Below are 345 nucleotides of genomic sequence, written 5' to 3' on the forward strand. Positions count from 1 at the left end.
GCGATTGTGGGGTGTATTCGTTGAAGTTTGTGGAGTGTCTAGCGCTTGGTGTAACGTTTGATGGGATAAACGATCAAAATATTCAAGGTTTACAGATGAAGATGGCAGCAGATATCCTCGCTGAAGGAGGAAATGTTGTGATGGACCAAATGATGTCTAAATGAACATGTGTTGTTATGAAGTACTTGACACTCGAAAGTGACCAGGGAATTCTGAATTCATTTAAACCGCTGACGCACATGATTCCCGCTATGTTGAGTGTACATATTCCTGCCAATATCCGATCCATTAGCAGGAAGAAGTTTTCATTCAGAAGGAGGAGCAAAAGATACACTCCACAAAACA

This window comes from Brassica oleracea, chromosome C8, assembly GCF_000695525.1.
Source record: "Brassica oleracea var. oleracea cultivar TO1000 chromosome C8, BOL, whole genome shotgun sequence".
Classification (NCBI taxonomy): Eukaryota; Viridiplantae; Streptophyta; class Magnoliopsida; order Brassicales; family Brassicaceae; genus Brassica; species Brassica oleracea.